A 6,636-nucleotide genomic window follows, 5' to 3' on the forward strand; every position below is an offset into this window, starting at 1 on the left:
CTGAAGGGCTCAGACTGGAGCAGCGGTTACGGGGGAGGAGCTGGGGAGTGGGCAAGGCCAGAGCGCAGGAGGGCAGAGGGATGGGGGGACGTGGGCGAGGGGGGCACATGGGGTCCCCAAATTGTGGTAAAATACACATAAAGTTTACACCTTGACCATTTTAAGAGGAAAGGGATTCACGTTGTTGGGCAGCCGTTCCCCACCGCCCATCTGCCCGCTATTTTATGCTTGCAATGGAAACTCTGACCCTAAACCCTCCCCCCATCCATCCTTCCACTGTCTGCCTCTGTGGGTTTGACGCCTCTGGGACCCCACTCGAGCGCAGTCTGCAGCATTGGTCTTTTTGTGAGATTGGCTTCTTTCCTTATAGCCGAACGGCCTCCAGCTCCAGCCGTGGAAAAGGAGTTTCCTCCCTCTTTCGGGCTAAATGATATTCCTCGTCTGGTTCAGACCTCATGTGTTTATCCTTTTCGGCCACAGCGGACGCTTGGGTTGTTCCACCATCTAACCCCCGTGGAAAAGGCCGCCCCACGTCTCACTCCCACCAGCAAGGATTCCAGCTTCACAGCCTTGCAACGCTTGGTATTTTACGTGGGGTTTTGGGGGAAGGTTTAAGTTTTTTTTTTATTTTTTCAATTTTTTTCACTTTTTAGGGCCACACCTGCAGCATATGGAGGTTCCCAAGCTAGAAGTCCCAAAGCTATAGATGCTGGCCTACACCACAGCCACAGAAACATGGATCCAAACCACATCTGTGACCTATACCGCAGCTCATGGCAATGCGGGATCCTTAACCCACTGAGCGAGGCCAGGGATCGAACCCGTGTCCTCATGGATACTAGTCGGGTTCATTTCCGCTGAGTCACGACGGGAACCCCTTTGGGGACCTTTTAGTAGTGGCCAGGCTAATGCATGTGAGGTGGGAGCACTTGTGTTTCATTTCGTGCACAGTGATGGTCGATGGGTTACACGAGGGGGACACCCTCTGATTTACCCCTTTTTTTTTTTCTGCGCCTCGTCCCCGTCCTCCCCCTCCCCCTCCTCCTTTTCCTCCTCCCTCTTGTCCTTCCTCTTCTTTTTGTTGTTGCTATTTTTCTTCCTCTCTGTCTCTCCCTGTCTCTCTGTCCTGAAAGTGCTGGGCTACTCCAAGGGTGCCTTGTGGCAGGTTCATGAGAGACGGTGCTGCTGTCAACCAGGGGTCACCAAATGGCTTTGCTTTCATCCCCATCAAATAATTTTTTAAACCTCTGTACTCTCTGGGACATTTTTTAAATTGGCAAGAAAAATTTTAATCATCTTTTATAAAGATTATGGTTTACAGCATATATTGAAGTACTGCATTTGTTTTTTCCTTTTTTCTTTCTTTTTTTCCCTTTTATGGCTGCACCCGTGGCATATGGAAGTTCCCGGGTTAGGGACTGAAAAGGAGCTGCAGCTGCTGGCCTACACCACAGCCACAGCAAGCCAGATCTGAGCCACATCTGCGACCTCTGCTGCAGGTTGCATCAGCGTGCCAGATCCTTTACCCATGGAGCAAGGCTAGGGATCGAACCCGTATCTTCACAGACACTACGTTGCTTCCTTAACCTGCTGAGCCATAATGGAAACACCTATTTAAGTACTGCTTTTTAAAAATAAAGAAGTTACAAAACTCCTTTAAATGTATCCCATAGAATCTAAATATCATAACAATGCAATACTTACCATTCATTCATTAATATACATGTGTGTATATGTGTGTGTATTGCTAAAGTCAATGGGAATTTTATATGGTTTTTCTCACAAAGTATACTCTGAAGCACTGTAATGAAGACTAAAAGTCTTTCATTTATTTTCCTATTGTATTTTGACACATGCACACATACACAGGGTTCTATCTGTATAACTCTGCCCGTCCATCCATCCTTCCATCCATCCTTCCGTCCATCCATCCACCCATCCATCCGTCCAGTTTATTCAGTATTTATTATCATCATTGAGGCATAATTCACATCTAATAAAATATACTGATCTTTAATGTTGAATTCTCTCTGTAACCATCACACAAGAGAAGATATAGCACATTTCTTTCAGTCCAAAGGCTTTCCTCATGTGTCTTTCCAATCAATTCTCTAACTCCCTCTCCAAGCAACTATCTTCTAGTTAGATACCTTGGACTTAACACAACTAGAATCATATGTGTGTATATATATATATATGTGTTCTCTTGAGTTTGAGTTTTTTCCGGCTTAACTGTTTGCTATATTACGAGCGCTTTCTTCTTATTGGACTTTGAAAGAATTTCAGGCTTTAAAAAACTTGCAAAAAGTAGAGCAAAAAATAGGTATACGCTGTGGTCATAGAGAACCACCGTAAAATGATCAAAACCAGAAATGAACATTTGGCGTCATAGTCTTAGGTAACTACTACGTGATCTGCAGCTCCGATGTACATTTTGCTATTGTTCTACTGACGTCCTTTCGGGTTAGCTTGTTCTTTCTTTTACTGCTTAGTGGCGTTTCCTTGTTTATCCATTCTCCCAACCACAGGACTGTTTTCAACTTTTGTTTTCAATTATCAGTAAGGCTACTATGAATGTTCTCGTACCAGTGTTTTGTAAACATGGTTTCATTTCTCTTGAGCATATAATTGGGGATAAAAATAGCTGGGTCATAGGGTAAATGAATGTTTATAAGAAAGTCCCAACAGTTCCCCAAAGTGGCTACCATATTAAACTCCCCCCACCCCCCTGCGATGAATCAAAGTTCTAATTGTTCCACTTCCTCGACAACTTTTAGTGTTGACAATGTTTGGTGTCACTTTTTTGAATCCAGCAGTTTGGTGGGTATGAAGCACTGTCTCATTACGAGTTCGCCTGAAGACTAAGGGTGATATTATGCACCTTTGAATTTTCCCGTTGCCCCTTCCTATAGCCCCTTCAGTGCGTGTCTGCTCGAGTCTTTTGCCTTTCAAAATTTGGGTTCTTTCCTTTTTTATCGTCAGTGTGTAGAACGTATTTGTATACTCTGAATGCAAGTCAGATATCTGTCCTGGGACCATGTTACCTGCTGTTTTCCTGGTGGCATCCTTTGACGAGCAGACATTTTAAAGGTAACACCATGTTTTTCTTTTAGGATGTGTGCTTTTGCTATCCTATCCAAGAAATCTTTTACTCAACCCAAAACTGGGAAGGTACTCTTTATGTTTCCTAGACTTTTTGTGTTTCTGGGCTGTATCACAATTTTTTTTTTTTTCCTGAACATGGAAAGAGGTAGGAGGGTAACTTTTCACTTTTTCCCCCATGAGGCTATCTAGCTGTTCTACCTCCAGCTGTTAAAAAACGTTCCTTTCTACGCTGGTGGAAAATTGATCGACCATACAAGCGTGGGTCTATTTTTGACTTTCTATTCTGTTTCAGTGATCTGTTATCCGATCCTTACGCCAGTATTTTACTGTCTTGCTTTATAATAATTCTTGAATTTAAAAAGTGTAAGCCCTCCAACTTTACTCGTCTTTTAACCCTTTATAATATACACTATATAGCCTTCACAAATCACTATTATTTTTGGTTTAAACAATCAATATATGATGTCATATTTACCCTTTCTGGTAATCGTCACCTTTCCTTCAGACCTGGATTCTACTTGGGAAATTCTTACTAGCTTTGCTCTCTCCCTTCCTTCCTTCCCTCCTTCTCTCTTTCTCTTCCTCCCCCCCCTTGCCCCCGCCTTTTTTGGCTGTACCTATGGCATATGGAAGTTCCCAGACCAGGGCTTGAATCCAAGCTGCACCTGCAGTGATGCCAGATCCTTAACCCATTGTGCCAAGCTGGGGATTAAACCTGTGCCACCTAGGAGACAATGCTGGATCCCCAACCTGCTGCACCCCACGGGACGGCTTTGTTGGAGATGAAGCCTTTAAGTTTCTGTCTTTCTTCCACTTTTCAATTTTGAATTTCACTGTCACTTTTGTATTTCACTCTGTAAGAGGAGCTCCAAACAATTTCTGTTTGTCCCTTAGGGATTAATAGAATTTTTCATGGCATGCGGTTTTGTTTTTTTGTTTTTTTTCCTTCTAATTTGAAAAACCCTTACAATTGTCTGCTCCCTAAGGTAGAGTCATTGTGATGGAGAGAGATATCCACTACAACATTCAAAGTGACAATTAACACCTGTTCCTGGGTCCAGCCCATCACGCCTGGCTCCTTAGCTTCCATAAAAATCAGCTTCTGCTAGACCCTTGGCTAAACAGGTGCAGTCGTGTGTGAATACAGTTAGGTACAGCGGAGGGCACTAGTCCAGGGCCCTGCAGCCGTATTGCTCCAAAGTCTACTGTGCTTTTTACCCTCGATTACTCCATGAACCCCCCAAAATCCTAAGCCCACATTGCTCAGTGAATATTTATATTTGATAATGCTCTGAGGCTCAGATTAGAATTTATTTATACTCAAGAGCAGTATGAATTTTGCAAAAACCAGAGGTTTGCATTGTGGCTCAGTGGTAACAAACCCAACCAGTATCCATGAGGACGTGGGTTTGATCCCTGGCCTCGCTCACTGGGTTAAGGATCTGGCATTGCCGTGAGCTGTGGTGTAGTTGGAAGATGCAGCTCAGATCCTGCATTGCTGTGGCTCTGGTGCAGGCCGGCAACAACAGCTCCGATTAGACCCCTAGCGTGGGAATTTCCATATGCTGTGGGTGTGGGCCTAAAAAGACAAAAAAAAAATTTTTTTTTAAATGAATTTTGCTGAAACCACATGGCCCCAAATAAGTACCAGGTAAAACTGGACCTTCCTGGCATCACCTCATGAGAAACAGGTGAGGGACAGTCCAGGATTTATGATAAGGATGCATGTTGCTGTCAGGAACACAGATTCTTTTCTCTGCTCCGCAATCTTTGCTGTGTCGAATTGAACCCTTGTTTTCACCTACACAGAAGGCTGTTTTATTTCCACGACTCCAGTTCATGTTTCAGGTAGGAAGAAAGAGAAAAGGGAAAGCATCAGTTATCTGCTCTCTGAGTTTCATTTCCAGAACACTGTCCTGTGGCTGCCTCCAGCTCTGTGGGAGAGAGAAAAAAGCTATACAAATGGGAGTTCCTGTGGTGGCTCAGCGGTAAGTAACCCAGCTAGTATTCATGAGAATGCAGGTTTGATTCCCGGACTCGCTCAGTGGGTTAAGGATCCAGCCTTGCGGTGAGCTGTGGTGTAGGTCGCAGATGCGGCTCAGATCCCATGTTGCTGTGGCTGTGGCGTAGGACGGCAGCTCTAGCTCCGATTCGACACCTAGCCTGGGAGCCTCCATATGTCACAGGTATGGACCTGAAAAGACACAAAAAGCGCTTTACAAACAGCTTTTCTAACCTCTGTGGTAGCAGCAAGCAAGGTAAAGGGGGCCAAATAAGTCAGACAGACGTGCCTGGCAGGTGACTCGGTCTTTCTCGGTAATGGGACTTGAGCGTGAGGTGGATGCTGAAGTGTCGGCAGGTGGTGGTGGCGGCCACGCTGTCCTTCGGGAGTTACACCATCCTCGATGTCGTCTTCAGACGGTGCCGCATCGCAGCTTCCTCCTCATCCTTTTTCATTGCTTCGACTTTATCCCTAATTTTCTGGAATGCAGAATTCTGCCCAGGGGTTCCCACTGCGGCTCCGTGGGTAACGAACCGACTGCAGTGGCTCGGGTTGCTGTGCATGTGAGGGTTCAATCTCTGGCCCGGTGCAGTGGGTTAAAGGATCCAGTGTTACAGCAGCTGTGGCTCAGATTCAGTCCCTGGCCTGGGAACTTCCATATGCTGCAGGTGCAGCTATGAAAAAAAAAAAAAAAACAATTCTGCCTCTTTATTTTTCTCCTTAGTAATGTTGCTTAATAATACACTAGAGGAAGAGCAAAAATGGTTTGAAAAGTTACGAGAAGTGTGGAGACAAGTTTCTTTTATGCCCTTGCTCTTCCAAATAATTTCCTCCAGTCCAGGGTTTCCATAGGCTTTTTTTTTTTTTTTTTTTTTTTAGGGCTGCACCTGTAGTATATGACGTTCCCAGGTTCGAGGTTAAATTAGAGTTGCAGCTTAGGCCACAGCCACAGCCACAGCCACACCAGACCCCAACGTCATCTGTAACCTACGCTGCAGCTTTTTTTTTTTTTTTTTTTTGGTCTTTTTGCCTTTTCTAGGGCCGCTTCCCGTGGCATATGGAGGTTCCCAGGCTAGGGGTCGAATTGGAGCTGTAGCCACCAGCCTACACCAGAGCCACAGCAATGCGGGATCCAAGCCACGTCTGCAACCTACGCCACAGCTCATGGCAATGCTGGATCCTTAACCCACTTGAGCAAGGCCAGGAATCGAACCTGCATCCTCATGGATACTAGTTGGATTCTTGGCCCACTGAGCCACAGCGGGAACTCCTTCCGGAGTATTTTAGACTCTATCGTGTTCTTAGAAGCAACTTCCCTCAGAATGTGTGCTGACCATTTCCATGGCAGTGTTTGCTACTGCCCCAGTTTTTGTTTTTCGTTTTTTTTTTTTTTTGTCTTTTTGCCATTTTCTTGGGCCGATACCACGGCATGTGGAGGTTCCCAGGCTAGAGCTCGAATCAGAGCTGTAGCCGCCAGCCTACGCCAGAGCCACAGCAACTCGGGATCCGAGCCGCGTCTGCAGTCTACA

Source organism: Sus scrofa, chromosome 1, assembly GCF_054392235.1.
Source record: "Sus scrofa isolate SSC_HxYL_T2T_F1_AM1 chromosome 1, Sscrofa_HxYL_maternal_Yorkshire_Landrace_v2.0, whole genome shotgun sequence".
NCBI lineage: Eukaryota > Metazoa > Chordata > Mammalia > Artiodactyla > Suidae > Sus > Sus scrofa.